General features: G+C 54.4%; 2 long non-coding RNA genes across 2 annotated transcripts; both read left to right on the top strand.

The window, feature by feature from the left end:
- The first annotated feature begins 3670 nt into the window (after positions 1–3670).
- LOC118502318 lies at positions 3671–4996 on the top strand. The gene is made up of 3 exons (XR_004905028.1): positions 3671–3697; positions 3783–3785; positions 4834–4996. It is a non-coding gene; the product is annotated as an uncharacterized LOC118502318 (long non-coding RNA).
- Positions 4997–10724: 5728 nt separating this feature from the next.
- On the top strand, positions 10725–15407 carry LOC118502205. Its single transcript, XR_004904903.1, has 2 exons — positions 10725–11106; positions 13628–15407. It is a non-coding gene; the product is annotated as an uncharacterized LOC118502205 (long non-coding RNA).
- The last annotated feature ends 963 nt before the right edge of the window (positions 15408–16370 follow it).

The following is a 16370-nucleotide window of genomic DNA, read 5'->3' as shown; positions in this document are numbered from 1 at the left end:
TTAATATAATTCTCCGGTGACTCATCCGAGGAGAGGGCCTGTGATGGATCATTAAGCTGTCTTAGAACTTATTTCAAGCCCACGCCCCCAGGATGAACACTCTCAGTTTGTTTATCGGGTCTCCAACAATAGGCCACTATTGTCCTTCCCCACAACTTGGTTACACAATCTTTCCCCTTGTGCCTTGCAGCCACCTACTGAAAATCTGTCTGCACACTGAGTGCGCGCTCCCGTCCCTTTGCCGAGCGCTCGGCTGGCGTGTCATCTCATCTTTGGGGGAGCGCTTACTGCTTTCTTGACGAGCTCCGCTCTGCTCACCAGGATCTCCCTAAAACGGAGGCACTTAGTCTCCAGTCCTGAGGCCCGCCCCCAGGGCAGATTCTCCCTCCACCCCCCGCCCCACCCCACTGCCAAATCTCCTCACCCGTGCTGACCCCACATGGGGTCTGGACCTCTGAATTACCCGCCTCCTCGTGCCTGATGGTTGTCCTGGGTCTTCTGATTCCCCTCTGATCCCCTTTGATCCGGTTCTCCTTCCGATTCTTGGGCTGATTTCTTCTCATGGTTTAATTCTTTTAAAAAATATATAAATAACTCATGTTTATTGTAGAAACAAGACTACAAATCACCCATAATCCTGCCACCTAGAAATAATCTCTACAAACATTTGGGGGTCCCTACTCTTGGACCTGCTTCCTCACATTCCGAAGTTTATACCTCTGTGCCCTTTCTGGCTTGTGTGTGGATCTCGGCTGTGGAGTCGCCTTCCTCGTGGCTTCAGTGTAGCTCCCACATGTCTTCCTGGCATTTGTGGAATAGCCCCCTCCTGGCCTCCTGGCCTCTTGCCTACTCTCCACATGGCCTCCCGAGGGAGCAGACCAAGACACTAAGGCCACCAGGTCATTCCTCTGTTTGCAACCTTCCGCGGCGCACCTTAGGGAGAAAATCAAGATGCTCCAGCCTCGCACCCATCGCTCTTCGTGACGTGAGCCTGGCCTGCTCTCCCTGTCTCTTCACTCGCCTCCCCGCTGAGGGTGTTCACTCTCTGCCCGGCCAGGATTTGCTCCCCCTAGAGTGGGACTGCTCTCGGCACCCCAGGATTTTTGCACCTGCTGCTTCCGCTGCCTGGCATGAGTGTCCTTCCCCCCTCCTTTGTCTGGATAATTTCTACTCTTCCTTTAAGACTTAGTCCAGCATCACCTCTTCCAGAAGCCTTCCTTAACCACCTCACCTCCAATCTTGTCCCACCTCAGTTCAGCGCTTCCTCTCGGGGAGGACCTGACATGTCGCCTATAGTACCTGACGCAACTAAACACCTGCTGTCTTGTCTCTCTCTCTCCCTCGCTAGGCTGTGGACTCTATGAGGGCAAGTACTGGGTTGGTTTGTTTAATTCTGTTTTTCTAGCCACTGACCAAATGTCCAGCCCACAGTCTACATTCAGTTTAGAACTTTTTTTGCTCGGCCCTGGCCGGTGTGGCTCTGTTGGCTGGAGCACTGTGCTGTAGCTGAGAGGCTGTGGGTTTGATTTCCGGTCAGGGCACATACCTAGGTTGCAGGGTTGATCCCCGGTCCAGGGGCATAGGGGAGGCAACCGACTGATGTTTTTTTCTCTCACATTGATGTCTCTCTTTCTCTTCCTTCCTCCCTTTCTCTCTCTCTCTAGAAGCAATGAAAAAAATGTCCTCAGGTGAGATTAAATACCATTTTTTTTTTGCTGGCTAGAATGTAAGAACTATACCTGTAGCAACCCCATAGTATTCTTGCTCAGGAAGTGAGCATCTTTATTAGATCTAGGTGTGCCTCACATTTCAAAATTAAATCCGACTCTAAGATTGTACACACCCAGGATCACAATGCTTTACGTTATGTAAATCACCCCACTTAATATCATTTCAACTTTATAGCATCCGCGTGAGATAGGAATTATTTTCATTTTATAGATCGGTCAGGTTCAGGGACAGAGCAGCATCTTCAAAACAGTAAACAGCAAGATCAGAATTTGAACCAAGTTCAAAATCAAGATCATTCTCTAAAACAAGGATAGGGATTCAATCGTCTTTAAAGTTTTTGGACGCAGAAGTTTGCCTGCCCATCTGATCCTTGTAATCTAACAGTCAGATAGTCATGGGTTCACGTCCTCCTCAAAGGTAACCGGGAACTTTATGAATAAATTGTGGCTCCATGGGTAAATCTCTTTCCTGCTGACGCTCAGCACCACCGTTGTCACCACGTGGCTCAGGTCCTGTCCTTTCTGGTCCCTCATCTCACAAGGGTGATAAACTTTCTCCAGTCACCTTTCCTTAACCAAACACTCTCTGCCCAATCTGAAGAAATGTTGAATTGCAGCCCACAAATAAGGCACCACCAATCCTGGGGACATAGAGGATACCTTGACTTGCCTTTAATATCTTAACAGAAGGACTCTGATACTGAAAGTTCTTTATGGGTGGAAAAGTGTCTTGTTAGACTCCATAGGCTCGCATTCACTCATTCATTCAAAGAATGTTTATGGAGGGTCTAATCGTCAGAGTTAATAATAGTAGCTAACACTTATCGAGAACCTTACTATGTGAGAGGCACAGCTCCACACGCTTTAGAAGTAGTAACTCATTAAATCCTCATGGTTGAGGATTCCCCCAGGCAGGAACTATTATTATGACAGTTTTATGAATGAGTAACCTGAGAGACAGAGAGGGTAAGGAACTTGTCCACGGCCACACAGCCTATGGTACACTGCCTCCCTGCCATGCATCATGCGTAAGGCTCTCGGCCAGCTTTCCGTATATAAAAGTAGGACACAGGCCCTGCCCCTAAGGAGCTTATTGCTCATGCAAAAGACACAAAAATTGCAATCACTCTGTGATCGTCCATGGTGCTGGAGACACGTGCAAGATGAAAAGACACACAAGGACATGATGTTTGATGGCTAGTTGATGCCGTCATGGAGGAGGTGACATTTCAGCTGGGTTTTAAAGGCCGAGTATGAATTCAGTAGATTGGAAAGGGTGGGTTTCTAGGGGCGAATAACTTTGGCAGAGAGGAGTGAAGATGCAAAACACAGAGGCAGAAAAAGAACTTGCTTGAAGAACAGTGAGACGTTCCTAGGGATTGGCTCGCAGGGTCCACAGGGAAATGCAGCAAGAAATAAGCTGGAATAGTAGGTTGGGCCAAATTGTGGAGGGTCTAAGGGAATTGTACTTTATGTTGTAAGAAGTGGAGAGTTGTTGAACATATTTTAACAAAGGAGTGGCGTGATTAGATGCGTGTCGTGCCTGTGAGCAATGAGGAAGATGGACAGACAGATGGAGAGAGAGTCAAACTGGGAAAGCCAGGAAATCAGTCAACCCACTCCTGTTTGGAACGAACCAGGCAGAAATAAACGGTCCCCCTAAGAAGCCGTTGGTTGGAGAAATATTTTAAGAAGTAGAGTCAAGCCCTGGTTGGCGTAGCTCAGTGGATTGAGTGCAGGCTGCGAACCAAAGTGTTGCAGGTTCGATTCCCAGTCAGGGTACATGCCTGGGTTGCAGGCCATGACCCCCAGCAACCACACATTGATGTTTCTCTCTCTCTCTCTTCCTCCCTTCCCTCTCTAAAAATAAATAAATAAAATCTTTAAAAAAGAGAGAGAAACCTCATCTTTAAAAAAAAAAAGAAGTCGACAGAACTCATGGACCCTAAAGCTTCTCACTCAGGCCTGTGTAAGTGGACTGGCACCAGCCCAGCAGTGCGCATCCAGCCCCCGGTCAGACACGGGCCTGCCCTTGCAGAGCCCACGGCCCAGTGGGTGAGGCAGACGAGGAAACAGACAAGACACTTACAAGACAAAGGCATGCGTGGGCCACCCACAGAGCCCAGGCCTTGGCACCTGATGGTGATGTCAGAGCAGAAGCAGCACTCGTCTCCCCTCCACCCCTTGGACGGTCACCTACCTCCCCTCCCCTCAGGTTGTCCGGTTGTCCCTCCCCCAGGGCAGAGGCCAAGCGTCTGGTGTGCCTATTTGGGGCTGGCAGGGCTGGGGCCAGGGCACAGCTCCTATTAAAACATGCAGAAACTGGGCGTCCCAGGGTTTTAGCCCTGTCCGTGTCTGTCCAGGAAACGCCACTAGGACAGAGTAGAAACCCCTGGTCCAAAGGGCCAGGGCTAGGGAGGCAGGGCCGAGAGTTTGGAGGTGGGAGGATAGGGGGCCAGGACAAGCCAGAACATGCAGGACGATTGCTGCAAACCCGGGTGGGGGTGGGGGGCCTGCTGTTTCCCCTAATGGGCTGGCGTACACATGCTGCCTGGGCTCTGGGGGCTGGCAAAAAGGGTCAGGGGTGCCGTGCCCACACACTGCAGAGAAGTGGCTGGCCTCCCACGCAAGCCACACCCGTTCACCTAGGTGTGCGGTGGATTGGCAGGAATGGAGGGTTATTCTTCCTGATTGTTTCAGCAGGAGGCAAGTTGCAGGAGACAGAGGGAGGCAGCGAGAGAGGAGCCCAAAGCACCGACAGCAGGGCCGGGGAGGAGAGGGCTGCCCGCCGCTCTCCCTCTCCAGTTGCTTCTCTCTTTACAAAGACAAAGGAATGAACCGGGTCAGCAAAGCTGGAGGCTGTGTTTAAGCTGCTCGTGCTGCTGAGCAAAGCAGGCAGTGCCTGCTGGATCAGTTGGGACACCCACAGAATGCAGGGCCCCTCTCAGGACAGGGCATGCACACTAGGTCAGCCGCAGGGGCAAGGAGCTGGGCAGAGAAGAAGATCATGGGAAGTGGGAGGCCCGGCGAATAGGAAAGACAAAGGAGACTGGGGGAGAAGGATGGAAGGCAGGGCTCCGTTTTCTGTCTGTGCTCCCTGCAGCTCTGCTCGCAGCAGCCTCAGGCCACACAACGGCTCCTTGGAAAGGCCGAGGGGGAGGGCAGGAAGGCTGCACGGTGCACGCTCCCCACCACCACCTGGGGAGTGTGTGGCCTGACCTTCCCCGATGGGAGATGAGGGTCCCTGAGCTGTGGAGCAAAGGGAGGTGCCCTGGGAAGGGAGGGGCCTCGGGAAGAGAGCTGGCAGCTGTGGCCGGGGGTCCTCACCTCTCGGCAGCTTTGCATCGATCATTCGTTGCTGTCTCTTCATTGTATTAACTTTACTTCGTAACTGGGTTGATCAGCAATTGTTCTTCCTGGAGGGTGCAATTAGGATTATAAATCAAGCCAAGTGGAGAGTCTGGGTGACCAAACTGTGCCTTCTGTGCTGTAATGAGCCCAGGGCCCCGCCCCCACCCCTCCAGAGCACCCTCCCTGGAGAACCCATTTTCTAGAAATAGTCTTGCTGCTTCCTGGGCTCAGACGAAAAGCTGAGGTCTCAGAGAATCCTCACACTTCATTGTTTGGAAGGAATCAAGCTTGTAAACCTTGACCTTCTAGGGGCCAGTTAGCTTTGGGTATTAACGGTAGGAACATTTAAAAAACAGGTTTTTTAAAAATTGATTTTAGAGAGAGATTAAGGGAGACAGAGAGAAATATTGATTTGTTGTTCCACCCACTCATGCACTCATTGGTTGAACCTCTCTTGCACGTGCCCTGACCAGGAATCAAACCCACCCCCGTGGAATATCAGGACGATGCTCCCACCAGCTGAGCCACCCAGCCAGGACCACGGGAGCCTCTTAAATTTAGAGCCCACAGCGCTGTGTCCATCCTAGAAGTCACTGCTTCTACGTGAAACCTCCCTGGGCAGAGCGTAAGTTCCTTCCCACGTGTCCCACTCGGGCTGAATCCCCTCGCTGTCCACCCTCACACGACCACCTTTGCTTGGTCTAGTATTTGTCCTCTGCTGTCTTAAATCATGTGCATCATTGTGCCATTCTGGAATCGCAGATCATTTGGGGCAGGAATCACATCTTTGAGGGGGTTTTTAAGGGCCATCTAAGGGCCATCTGCAGAGCATACACTACTAGGTGGTGGAGGTGCTGCGGCACACCTGGCTGCGTGTTCACACCGGCGCTGCCCAGCGGAGCCCTCTGCGATGTGGGAAACGTCCCGTGTCGGTGCTGTCCTCCGTGGCAGCTGCCGACCCACAAGTGGCTATGGAGCCCGTCAAATGTGACTGGTGCAAGCAAGGAGTGAAAATCTTGCGTTTATTTCATTTTCACTTATTTCTTTTATATTTAAATAGCCACATGTGTTGACCAGGCTGGTGTGGCTCAGTGGATTGAATACCAGCCTGCAAACCAAAAGTCACTGGTTCAATTCCCAGTCAGGGCACATGCCTGGATTGTGGGCCAGGTTCCCCGGTGCAGGGTGTGCAAGAGGCAACCACACACTGATGTTATTCTCCCTCTCTTTCTCCCTCCCTTCCCCTCTGTCTAAAAGTAAATAAATAAAATCTTTTAAAAAATATTTTATTTATTTATATTTTAGAGATGGTAAGGGAGGGAGAAGGAGAGAGAGAAACATCAATGTGTGGCTGCCTCTCATGTGGCCCCCACTGGGGACCTGGCCTGCAACCCAGGCATGTGCCCTGACTGGGAATCGAACCTGCGATGCTTTGGTTCGAAGCAGGCGCTAAATCCACTGAGCTATGCCAGCCAGGGCAATAAAATCTTAAGTTAATAAATAGCCACATGTGGCCAGTGGACACCATACTGGACAGCACAGGTTTGGAGTAAGGCAATTTAGAATCAAAGCTAACCTAAAGAGACACCTTCCTGTACCAAATTCAGCACTTCACAGCTATAGTGCAATTTTTGAATACAATGAATGCTAATGGGAATAACAAGAAGGGGTTAAGTGCTATTTGGATAGCTTAAACTGGAGCGATAGCACAGGTTCATCATCCCAGTCGAGGCCACGTTACCTGTGGACTCACTTAAAATGCGTGGGCATCGGCAGGACCGTGACAAGAAATGCTTTCTGAGCATGTGAAATCAGTGAGTGAGCTGTCCCCCGGGCTGGGGAGCGGTGTTTTCCCAAGCGGGGGAGGATAGTTTCTTAGGTGTCCTGCTATCTGAGAGCAATGACAGCCCAAGAATCTTACAATGAAGATGACTGAATTGATCCCGAAGGAGGCAGGGGTTGGTCCCGCCCCCCAAACTTCAGAACGGGGCGGGGACTAGGGTAGGACCCCCTCTGCAGATGTGCCAGGCCCCTGGGTTGTTTTAAACTCTTGTTTCAGTGAAAGATCCTTCTCCATGTACTTTTCCACCTCTGGGCAGTTAGCAAGCTATCTCAACACAAAAAGAAAGCTTCGTCCTTTCTCTCTGGGCGGCAGCACCCTTTGGAGTTTTCCGGGGGGCCGGGCACTGTGTAACGACTGGTGGCAGAGTGGGAGCATGCGGCGGGGAACTGGGAGCTGGGAGCTGGGAGCTGGGAGCTGGGCTGGGACCCTGGCAGCAAAACGGCACAGCTCCGTGGCTGCCCACACCGCCTGCTCCGGTGTCGGCCTGCACTGGCGAGGAGGAAGGACTTGGAACAGAAGCGGCCACGGCCCAAGGCCCAGCCGGTTTTACCCAGGGCTGGGCAGGGGGATGGGTGCAGAGGGTAGGGGAGGGGGAGGCAGGGTGAGACTCCGGAGCAGCAGTAGCTCTGTTTAAAGACACTCTCACAGGATGGTAAGAACGAGAAAAGGGAAAATAATTACAGTGTTTTAGCCAGCGATGCATCTGCTTAAACTCAGGTATAAATAGATCCTTAAGCTCTGCTCTACCCAGCACAGCCACTCTAATCTCAACCAGGAGCAGCCACTGGGGGGTGGGGCGTGGGGGTGGGGGTGGGGGGGTGCAGGAAGAAGAGTTCTCTGAGGAGGCCTCATTCTCTCCGAAGCGCCAAACCGCCTTGCCAAACCTGCTCAGTCCCTGGGGAGGAGAAAAGGCCCAGACATAGGACAGGAAGGGCTGCATTCACAATTCCTTCCTGCCCCTACATTGTAAAACGGTGCAACCATTTTGGGAAACCATTCTTAAAGGGTGAAACATACGCTTATCATACAGCCCAGCGGGCTCACTCCGGGTGCTGAGGCGGGAGAAATGAGGCCATCCCCGCACGCAAAGACACACCCCCGTGTCCGCAGCGGCTTTTTCACAGGAGCCGCAGACCGGACACAGCCCGATGCCCAAACACAGGGGACGGGCGGACCGTCTGCGGCCTCCCCCATGCACTGGGCAGCACAAAGGAGCAGGCGGCCGGGAGACGTGATGACAGGGGTGGAACCTGAGATTCACACGCTGTGTGCAGAAAGTCAGATGCAAGAGTACAAACTCGTACGGTAACACACGAAACAGATAAATCTAATCTCTAGGGACAGAAAGTGGATCTGTGGACGCCTGTTGGAGGGAAGGGGGGGTACTGGCTGAGAAGGGGGCCCCAGGGAGCCTTTGGGGGTGATGGAAATGTTCTATGTCTTGATTATTGTGGTAGATACATCAGCATTTATAACTCACTGAACAGTTCACTTCAAATGGGTACATGTCGCTGTATGTAAATAAAGACCTCGACAAAGTTGATTTTAAAAAATAATTTATTCCCAAGGGCCTGGTTGGGGGCACCGGAGCCTCCGTCTGGTCAGAAGCGGCCATGGGACAACCAGCAAAGCACCCCCTGGGGCCCACCACCTTTCCGGAAAGCCAGTCAAAGATCAGGGAAGCCTCCACAAGGCCCGGCGATACTGCCAAGCTGGAAAAACGGCTCCCCGGCAGCCTGGAAAAGGCCCCCCCTCTCTGGCCCTCGATCCTGAAAAGGCTGGAATTTCTGGCTGAACAGGAAGGCCTGGGCGCAGTCTCTGGGCAGCCTTCCTCAGCTCCGGGCAGGGTGCCCAGCCGTCCCTCCCCTCTCTCCTGTCGGTGCGGGCTTGCTGCCCCAGCACAGGACCCAAGGGCTGGGGACAGCCCCCCTGGGGGCAGGGGAGGGAAGCGGACGGTGGCTTCTGCCCACAGAGGGAGTTTGCAGGGGAGGGAAGCAACACTCCAGCACCCACCCAGCTTCCCAAACAAGCTCTGGGTCAAGTTACCCGGAGACTCCCCGAGACCTTGACTGAGCCTGGGGATGGTTTAACAGCCCCAGAGAGAGCCAGGGAGTCCGTGACAGGACAGGGCGTGGGCTTTGAACCGGACCTTGGACTCTTAGCCCAGTGCCCTTTCCCCCATACCAGCCTAGGTTCCCAGTCTCTTGCTGGGGGAGGCATTTTTTGTGGGGTTGGTTCCAAGCAAGAGCTCTCCAGGGCAGGGCCTATGATACAAAGGGACTGTCTGTCACTGTGGCTGGTGGCCCACAGAGAGGCTGCTGCTGCTGCTGGTAGTTTGTCCAAGGGCAACCCTGACCCCCAGGTGCGCACCTCGCCTTTGCCCAGTGCCTGAGGCCAGAGCAGCTGAGACCAAGGTGTTCCCTTCAGACCCTTCCGATCTGCAGTCCAGGGCCCCTGGGGACTCAGCCAACCCCTGGTGGGATACAGAGAGGGTAGGCCCGAGACCACATCTGGCCTTTCGGACCACACGGGATCCTCCAGGGTCTCAGGAGCCCCACCTCCTCCACCCTGTCTGGTTCTACCTCTGTCTCTGCCTCTCTGTCTCTCTCTGTCTTTGTCTCCCCTCCCCCATCCCTGTTGTCACCTGCACCTGTTTTTCTGCCTCGCTCAATCTCTCTAATCCACAGGCTGTTAATTCCCAGGGGTCCCCTTCCCTTATCTCCTAGGCAGCTGCTGGCCCTGGCCTGGAGGGACAGAATTAGTTAGCGCTTTCCCTCCTCCCACCTGCTGCACTCCCAGCAAACTGTGGGCAGCAGAGCGCCAAGGAGAGCTCAGGGTGATGGCTCAGGAAGGGGGGCGCCCGGCCCTCCCCACCTCGGGACCCCCACCACATGAGGTGGCCCCATGATGGGACCCGCAGGTGGGCAGTCACCCCTGCCCCTCCGTTTTCTCCTTCGCAAAATGAGAGCGTCTGAACCGTGTAGTGTCTCGGCTCACGCAAACAAACACACAAGCGCACAGAGGCCATGTTTTCAAAGTTGAGGGCTATCAAGTTACATTTATTCAGTAATGATTAATTCAGAAGCTGACTTTGCAGGGAACAAAACCAACCAGGGCTTCTGAGCAGCGTGCCATGGTTTTGTTCCACAGAAAACAGGTTTCTGAATTAGTGGTGACCAAATAATTGTACATCCAGCATGTTCCCCGCTATAGTTCCAGCAAAGAAACCTGACATTTTAGTTAAGCCCCTGTAGCCTTCACTCAGATAGGTGTTCTATTTCTGCGAGGCTTTTGGAAAGATAAAGTCAACTCCAGGTCCCTTCTGTCTTGCTCCTGTCTGGCCTGGGGTAGAGAGCAGAGAGCCAGGGACTGGCGGTCCTTCAGATCCCTCCTATTGCTGGGTTTGTGGGCTTGGGCGTGTTCTGTTGGCCAGCACTCAGTCACTCACGGGGCACGCTGGCTCCGCCTACCAAGGCCTGGCCTCCGGTCTGATAACAGAGGAGATGGCCAGCAGGACAGGGCCTGTGCCCCCAGACTCACAGCCCGCCCCCCACCCCTGCTTCCCCCGCACAGACCCTTCTGCTGCTTACCCGCCAGACGGACCCACAGTTAACACCAGAACTCAGAGCTCGTGCTGGTGGAAGCAAGAAGGGGCCATGACGGAGACACTCAGGACTTTCCCAAGGGAAAGAGTCCAGGTGCCTTGGCAAGGAGACTGCACTTGGGCACCGACGCTGCTCCTCAGGCCATCTTAGGGGTTTAAACCAAGTGCAAGGAGACCCCCTCTCACCCCACAGAGTTCCAGGGGTGTCCCCTCCCTGCCATTCCCTTTGTCTCTCTCTCTGCTCCCCACCCCTGCACCCCAGGTTCCCGTGAAGCAGGTCAAAGACCCCGAGCTGGGTGAGATTCCCTAGCGTTCAAGTCTGGGCCCTATCTTGTGACATCCAGATCTGTCACCCCTGCTCCCAACTCCATTCCCTACAGGACACTCCACCTGGACGTCTTAGGGGAGCCTTGAATTCAGCCTGCTTGTGCAGACTCACTGCTCCCCATCAGGGGCGGCTGCCCCTCGGGCTGGGTTCTCCAGCTGCAGGTGTAGCCACCCGTCTCCCAGGCTCTGAGTTCTGACCCAGGGAATCATCACCCCTGACCCCTCCCTCCTCTTGGTCCCCAGATTGCCAGGTGAGGGATCCAGGTGTGAAGGGTTGTCTCCTCCTCCCACAGCCTGCCCTTCCTTCTCCTCATCCCTTCTGGGCCAAGGTGGTGGCCATCCCATCCTCCCATCCCCCCGCTCTTCCCTACACTGAAGCCAGAGGGGTTTTTCACTTTGCTTGTCATCGGTCCCTCCCAGCCTTAACCAAAACCTTCAGTGCGTGCCATACAGAGACTCAGCCTGTGCAGAGGGAGAAAGGGGAGAACTGAAGGGGATAACTGAAGCTTCTGGAGGGAGGACGAGGAACCAGCCAGTCATCAGACTCAGAAACAGGAAGTGGCTGGCTCAGGGTTCGCCCAGCAAGGCACCGGAGGAATGGCTTGCTCAGGGGACAGAAACTCTGTCCCTCACCAGGCAAGCTGACCGCTCCCTCAGGCCCTCGTTGGACACTGTGCTCAAGCCACCCAGAGCTTCCCTGTGCCTTGACTTACACGGCCTTTGTTTCCTTCCTTCCTCTCTTCCCCCACCTCCACAGTCAGACACCTGCCCAAGCCCAGCGCAAATGCTGCCTCCTCCAGGAAGCCTTCCCTGAATGCTTGCTCTGACACACCTCTCTCACGTCACTCAGCTCTCTCGGACCTGGGTTAGAATTATTCCTGCGCACGTCCTGGAGGAGCGGCAGGACTCATCTGACATACCTTTATGTCTCCAAGAACACCCTGCGCAGTGCCGGGCCTGTCACACATGCTCGACAGGTATTTCTGGAAGGAATTATCCTTGTACTTATTGTCATCATGAATGGTTGGCACTGACAGAGCCCTCATTTGAGTCAGCCACTGGGCAGAGCGAGCAAGTCAGAGCACATGCGTCTTCACGGCAGCCGCAGCGACCAGCCCCGCTTCTCGGATGGGGAAACTGGGTCTCAGAGGGAATAAGTAGCTTGCCCGGGGTCTCACTGCCGAAAGGTGGCAGAGGTGAACTCGGTCCCAAGTGTAGCTGATTCTAAAGCCTAGACCCAGCCTTGTGACCCTTGGCTTGGGCCAGCCGAGAAGGACTGCAAGGGCCCCAGGTGGCCCTCTACCCTCGTGACCCCTGTGGCCCCGGGGCCGGAGGACAGAGGCCCCTCCAGGTGTCACAACAGGCTCTGCTCAGACCGGCTCTGCCCACGACCCTGGTGGTTTAGGTCCTGCCCTGGGATCCCCACCTGGCCAGGTGACAAGCGCTCCCCTCTGGCCCCCTGCCACAGAACACCAAGTACCTTTGCTCACAACCTCTCTCGTCCCCTGCGGGTGATGACGGCAAAAGGGCGGGCCCAGGGCAGCACGGTAAGATGGCAGAAGTTTGTCTTGGACGGAGTTTGCAGGCTCTCTGTTCTGTTTCCTTTCCACTTGGGGTTTCCTGCTGGCTGACCCTCAGGCCCCGGGCTAGACACTGGGGTTTAACCCTTTCCCAACCAAGAGTGGCTGAAAAGGGCTGCAGAGGGGACTTCAGGCGTTTGGGGGAGAGTTGGAATGAGGGTCGGGGTTCTCCTCACTCGTGAAACCTGGACTGACCTCCATACAGCTTGTCCCCACAAGAGCCCGTGACGTTTGCACCCTTTGGGTGTCCCCAGTCACAAAGCTCTCTGGACAATGTGCTGTCTCCCATATGTCCCTGAATCCCTGTGCCCCCCGTGCCTGCTGCCACTCCGATGCCCCCCTGGGAAGGGGCCTGTCCATACTCACCCCCACCCCGGGCCTTCGCAGAGACCAGCTCACTGGCCCAGCTCAAGCACCCTGAACTGTCCTACCCACTTGGTGGGCGAAGGCACCGAGGCTTAGGCACGTCCCCGATGCCCAGGGTCAGAGGGGGAGTGCAGGAGTCGCTGGGATTTACACTTTGGTCCACGTGGCTGCAGCTGCCTTGAACCCTTTCCACCCGCTGCGGCCTGGGACCATGCTCTGTCCCCTGTGCAGGCACAGAGCCCGCCGCGTCCACTGCCCTCGGCTGCCCCGCTCTGGCTGTCCCTGGGGAGCAGGGAGAGAGCGAGCTGGGCTGGCGCGGAGACCAGCCAGGGACGGGGACAATGGGGTTGGCCACAGGGTCGGGGCCACGCTGCCCAGGTGGGCTCCTTCCTGCCTCTGTGACTGAGGGCCGCATAATCACCCTGAGCTTCAGGTTTCTCTTTTGTGGACTCGGAGCTGAAAACACCCGTTTCTGGGGATTCTTGCGAGGATTACAAGAGAGAATGGAGCCCAGTGTTTTGGATAGCAGCACAGGGTAGGCGCCCCACAAAACCTTGCCATCCGCCTGCGACCTGGGCGAGGGCAGGGTGGGGCGGCCACAGTGATGAAACGGCCCAGAAACCCACAGGAAACTTCGACACGGAGACTGACAGCTCAGGCGAGGGAAGTAACACAACCAGCAGAAAAAACTTTTAAATTTTGGCTGAGTAAAGGCAACAGTATAATTACCATCATTTATAAAAACTGCTTCCCATTAATGCCTAATTCCCATGAAGCGCAACAATGATTATCTCATTAACTATGTGTCAGATTAACTTTGTTGCAGGTTTTATTTGATTAAAACAGTGAACTCTCAAGACGGAGGCTCATTCTTCATCGTCTGCGGTTTCTGGAGCACAGTTCTCTGTTGACAACTCTTCTAGATGAGAAGGCACATTTCCAGGGAGGCGTCTGATAACATGCAGTTATTTTGATTCCTGAACGCAAGGTGGACTGGGGCGAGGGGGCACCTCAGAGCATCTTTGGAGCGCCCCTCTTTGGATTCGCCAAAGCCAGCGATGAAGGGTGAAGCGTGCCAATCTTTTTAAAGCTCCGGGGGCTTTTGTATTATCTGAGTATTTTACTACGTGCATTTGTATTATTTAGCAGTAGCGGAGGGTGCTGGGTGTTTTCCCCCCAAACACTGACAACTCCGAAGTCATTACATCCAGGATTCCATTTCCCCCATGGCGAGAAAAGGTTGCTATCTGTCACACACACTTAAGCGCCTGGCATTTTTCTCATTTTCTGATAGGCGCTGCGTGCCCCCCCCCCTCCCCCTATTCCCCACCCCTACCTAACAGAGAAAAGCTGCTGGCTGACAGCTCCCAGCTGCACGGAGAGATAGCTGAGAATTTCCAATAGGGAAGTGTCACGCTTTGCCAGCTCGGGGGAAGACAGAATAATTGGCTGGAATCACAGACCTGCGTGATGGTGGGAGAGAAGTCAGAGCTGGCGGGGGGTCCTCCAGGGGTGGCCTGGACATCTCCCACAATGCCAGACTAGAGGCTTGCTGGGTCCAGAGAGCCTCAGGCCCTTCAGCGGCCCCTCTCACCCCAGGAGCCCCATGGTGTGCCTGCTGCCCTGTGGGAGTCTCTGCAGTGCACCCCGGACCACCAAACCCTTCTCCCCAAGGTCAAGTGGTTGGGTTGGGGGGTGTTCAGGAGGAAGAGCCCATCCCTGGCACTCAATTCCGACGTGGAGGGAAGGGTGGGTGGGCCAGAAAAGACCCCCTGTCATCCTCACTGAAAAGGGAGCCCGGAGACCTGGGGGAGGACGCTCACCCTATCCTGACTCCCCAGCTCTGCGCAGGCCTCGGGGAGAATGGAAATGCCAGGTGGAGACAGTCTACTCTGACTCAGACTTGGCTCTCAAGGACAGAGACAAGGGCAAGCTTGGATCTTGGAGGACCAGGGGGGAGGATCTCAGAGAGGAGCCCCTGACAATGAGGCATGGTGGGGGGGGAAGGGGCCTTGCTTGTTTCATCCCTCCTGATCACTGCCAGCACCCACACACGGCTCTGAAAGGAGCCCCCAGCTCAGGGCCCCTGGGGCCCATCCTTCTCCTCCAGCCCCAGGTCCAGCTGCTCTGCTTCTGGCTGCTGGTCATAAGACGTCGGGCAATGCTGTCCAACAGAAACATAGTTGCCAGCACACACATAATTCGGATTTTTCCAGTAGTCAACATTTTTTTTAATCCTCACCTGAGGATGTTTATTGACTTTAGAGAGAGAGGAAGAGAGAGGGAGAGAAACAGTGAGGTGAAAAACATCAATTAGTCACCTCCAGTACATGCCCCAGCTGGGGATCAAATCCACAACCCAGGTATGTGCCCTGACCGGGGATCGAACCCACAACCTTTTGGAGTACGATGCTCCAACCAGCTGAACCACTTGGCCAGGGCTAGTGGTCACATTTTAAAAAGTGAAAAAGAAACAGGTAAAATTCAACTTAGGCAGATGTTTTGCTTAACCCGGCCCATCCAGAATATTATCATTTCAACATGTAATCAATACAAAAACTAATGAGATCTTGTACCGTCTCTTTTGTACTAAATCTTCAAAACCCCTTGTCGAGGTCACTCTGTCCACCCCTCAGTTTGGAGGAGCCCCGTTCCTGGTGCTCAGCAGCCGCCCGCCCTGGCCCAGAGTTGCGTACTGGGCCCACAGCGCGAGGCTTCCCCTGCGCCCTGCTGCTCCCCGCTCCCCAAGGGGGCGGCCGTTTGACTTCCCGGGAGGCTCCAGTTCCAGACCCCTTGGCCTTTCCCAGACCCAGGAGCAGACTGGCCCCCGGGGCCGGGTGCCCAGCCCTCTTTCCCTTGTTTACCGAGGGAGGCCTGTGGGGCTTCAGAGAGCCCTGGGCCGGGCAACAGAAGGCTCTGCCACTCAGCCTGCTTGCTGTGTGACCTGGAGCAAGTCCCCGCCCCTCTCTGGGCCCTAGTCTCATTCTCTGTCAGGGGACAGGTTCCCGTTTCTGACTTCCAAACAGGGAGAGGTGATTATCGAAAGAAGCCTCAGACAGAAGCGCCTGGTATACATTAGAGGAGGGAGTTCCTGCTCCGTTTGAAGAGGGTGAGCGGCCTGGGCCCCGCCTCCTCCCGCGCCCTCCCCCGCAGCTCCGGAGAGCTCGGTGGAAAACCCCGCCCCCAGCGTCGGTGCCCAGCCCACGGAGTCACACATCCTCGTAGGACCACGGAAAACTGCACTGGAAGTTGCTTATGGATCCCTATATATAAGAGTATAAAAATACATATGTGTTAAAGCAGTAGCTTCAAGTTAGTAGCCTCCTCTGAAAGGGGAGGAAGGAGACGGGTTAGGTGTGGAATTTTTGGTTCCCTTACTGACATTTAACTTTTTGACCGAAGGAGACCTAAAGAAAATATAGCAAAATGCTAACATTTGTTCAAGCTTAGTGGTGGGCATGTAGCTCCCTGAGATATTACTCCGGACTTCTCTGTATGTTTGAGCTATTTTTTAAGCTTTATTTATTTTTTTTTTCAGAGAGAGGGGGAGGGAGGAAGAAAGAGAGGAA

This window comes from Phyllostomus discolor, chromosome 8 (assembly GCF_004126475.2).
Source record: "Phyllostomus discolor isolate MPI-MPIP mPhyDis1 chromosome 8, mPhyDis1.pri.v3, whole genome shotgun sequence".
Classification (NCBI taxonomy): domain Eukaryota; kingdom Metazoa; phylum Chordata; class Mammalia; order Chiroptera; family Phyllostomidae; genus Phyllostomus; species Phyllostomus discolor.
This window is presented reverse-complemented; position numbering and strand designations above follow the sequence as displayed.